Source organism: Ammodytes marinus, assembly GCF_949987685.1.
Source record: "Ammodytes marinus genome assembly, chromosome: 9".
NCBI classification, from domain to species: domain Eukaryota; kingdom Metazoa; phylum Chordata; class Actinopteri; order Uranoscopiformes; family Ammodytidae; genus Ammodytes; species Ammodytes marinus.
Window position 1 is genome coordinate 16,964,862 of NC_137213.1, and position 3,795 is coordinate 16,968,656.

Here is a 3,795-nt window from a genome sequence, read left to right on the forward strand (position 1 = left end):
ATGACACCGGGGTGTGTTCAGTGAAATGCGTCCGTGTGGGAAACTTACTTCCTCCGTCAAGTGGTTCCTACGGCGATATGAGAAAAGGAGAGGAGACATATTAGCCTAGTATTCAAGAGACGAGGATGGAAGAGGTTTGTGTTTACGTTCATTATTTGCATTTTACAATAGGCTCCAACTTTACTGACCACAGTAGTACAAATGTTTATTTGCCTGCAAAACACAGTGAAAATAAACAGAACAATTTCATTTGGGATCAATACATTATCTATCTATCTATCTATCTATCTATCTATCTATCTATCTATCTATCTATCTATCTATCTATCTATCTATCTATCTATCTATCTATCTATCTATCTATCTATCTATCTATCTATCTATCTATCTATCTATCTATCTGAGCAAAAACACAAACACAATCCTTAAAAATGAGCCTTGATTAAAATAAAAGAGGAATTTTCTTTTCTTAGCAACAGAATTCAATGTCATTAAATCATTGCTAACAAACAAGACGGATAACATTTTTTTTATTTGGATGATGCATAGTGATGATGATTATTATGAGTAAAGCCTAACTAATTGATGTTTCAAACAACAGAATCGAACAAAGGACACACATTCCATAATCTCAAAGAGAAATGCAATGTAGGCTCAAATACAATTTACCATCACCTAAAATCTGATTTACATCCACAACCACTCATCACCATCAAGTCTAACCCAATCTTTTAAAAAAAACATCATCATATCGCCATGCAGCAGTTTTTATGGAAAACCCATGATCAGCTTACACATCATAAGCATTTAGCTTCATGGCATGAGAAATAACACAGTCGCACACCCAACCAAGTAACCACAGTGATAAAAATTAAAAAAAAAAAATAGGTTATGTTTGTCCTTTTTTACTACTCAAGGTACACACACACAAACACACACAAACACACACACACACACACACACACACACACACACACACACACACACACACACACACACACATGGTGTGAGCCGATTAGCAGCCAGAAGCCACCCAGCTTGAAAACTCCCAATTCACAGAGCTGAGACGTAACAGCAAATTGAGCTCGGGGAATGTGGCTTTGGTTTTGTTTGCTCTGGCCAGGAGATGAGCTTCACTGCTCGTTGCTGCTTGCTTGGAAACTAGAAGAGCAAGAGAAAAGGAGGGAAGAAGGACAGAGCGTATAAAGAGGGAAAGAGACAAACAAGCTTGCCTCTCTGTTGTTGCCTGAGTGCCAGAATAATGAAATAAAATAATAATGGAAAGAGAGCACATGGCGGGGTTGAAATGTCCTTAAGTACCGGTAATAGGGGAAAGAGCAGAAGTGAGAACAAAGAGCCAGGGTGGAGGAAGGCAGCTGAGAGAGGAGTGATCGAAGAGTAGAGAAAAAAGGAGGAAGGGATAAGGAAACAGTCATGTAGACAGAGACACTTACAGACAGACAGAGAAATAGAGGAGTGGGGTTTTCTCCTAAGATGTCACTAACAGTGAACCCTGATTCAGTTTGAGTTATGCCCTACATCAAATAGACACCTGCTCAATTGACTTATTTCAGAAGTGAGTTAAAAAAAGACGATGTAATGCACATCCATGTTGTTGCTGATGCTTTCAAAGAAAGTAAGCAAGGCCAAATTGTAGGCCGAAACGTTGTGTGTGCTTTGCACATTATAGTTTTTTTTCTGAACAGCTGTTGTGCAGACTTAACTAACTTTATTTTAGAAGTTAAACATATAGCCAATAGTTAATTGTGTCTGAATGGGGCCATAGTTAAATCAGATTAGCATGGAAATAGTGATATATCAATTGTTCTGTTCTGTTTTTATTTAATTTCTTGATCTGCAGATGATAGGCTGTGTGTATTTTATTATACACCAGAGGAATAAACAAATGTATTACAACAACTAAACTAGCTGAAATACTACTATTAAAATGTAAATGTAAAAGATGTAAAACTGACCTTTGGAAATAATCTCATCACCAAACCTAACTAAAAGTGAATTATTCATGGTGTTACATTTAATTAAGTTATCCACCTGTACATTATTGCATTTCAACTTTCAAAATACATTTTAAAAGAATGGTTGAATCAAGGCAGCAGGGGCCAACATATCATGACTTTAACTCTCGTGTGGTTCAAGCTGAATCCTACATTACCCATAATGCCACCTACACCCTCCTTGCACACGTCTTTAATTACCCACAGCCACACAGTTGGTAATTTACTCTAGCATGAAACTCTTTTAGTGATTCTGAAGACTAATTTGCACATGTTTTCATGGCATTGACCTTTATGTGTTTAATAAGTAGATTCGCCAATCGCCATGCATGAACTGCTTTTTGTTTGAAACAATGTAAACAAGCTAAATTAAACTATTTCACTTCATTTGTAAACTCTGTGGCATTGGTAGGAGAACTATTATGTAAATATTTTCAAAAAAATAAAATAAGTAACTTATTTATTAGTGATTTGACTGTGTAGCCTTTTGTCACAAACTAAGGGCATTTAAGAAGGATTAAACTCACTTACTGTAAACCCTTAATTTTAAATGATGCTGCTGTTTCCTGTTTTCTGTTTCAGGAAATACTGAACAAAAGTGATCTATCAATGTGACTACTGCAATGTTAAAAATGTGGCTGCAGAGCTGAGGCCATCAGCTGGCCTATGCAAAGTTACAACTGATGGCATTGAAGACAAAAAAATTAAAAAATGTACACTCACAACCAAGTAAAACAAAAACCAGATGAAATCATTTCTGCGACAAATATTGACATTTATAAATGAAACCACAGTTAGATTATATTATGTTTTCCAACTCCGGCTATACAAAAGGTCCTTTATATTTGTCTGTTTCCACTCTTTCGTTGCCAAGTTTACAAGGTGTTGTCAGTGTGCAGGTGGCATCCCTCTCTCTTCATAAAAAGGGGGATCTGGCAAAAAGAAAGAAAAAGCAAAGCTGCAATAAAAGTCAACCCAAACCACGGACACTCGCAGAGATTACTGCTCGTCTGGTTTACCACACAGGGTTGATGTGTGTGAGACATTCCACATCACTAAACTAGCTGCAGTTTACTGGTGTCACTGAAAGCTCACAAGACGCAGCAAACGTGTCTGTAAAAAAGATATAATAGGTGGATGACAGTGTATTTCTTCTCTTCAGATAGAAGAGGCCACACCAGCACATGGCGCTATAGGCATTATGCTTTTTTTTTCCTCTTGGAAAGGACTGCTATTGCATCATCTTGTTCTTCATATGTTCATTAGAAGAACAGGCGTGTGTGCGTGTGTGTGTGTGTGTGTGTGTGTGTGTGTGTGTGTGTGTGTGTGTGTGTGTGTGTGTGTGTGTGTTGTGTGTGAAAAAGACACGGGAAGATTGTTATCCACACTTTTCTTTCTCGCTTTTCTGTAGGAAGTTAGAAAAAGGAGAAAGAGGCGAGAATGAGGGCGATTGAAAATCCACTGATCCCTTGTATTTTGTCAAAGCCTGACTAATTTGTCAGATAAAGACATCCTTAGTGCGAGAGAGCGATTAGTGGGGGACCAGAGAAAAAATAGGTTAACATGGAATACCACAGCTGTGAGATAGAAACGGATGGGGATAGGCATGAGAACAGACGTAGAGACAAGTGTGCAGGTCTAGTCGAAAGGGTGACTGGAAATGGCGGCCCCCAAAATTTTCTCTTGATTTCCTCCTCCCCTTCCTTGGCCCTGTTGCTGCGTCTTGTAAATCATTCTCAATTCACTGAAACAAGCCAGTTGGATTAGCTTGGTTTAGATC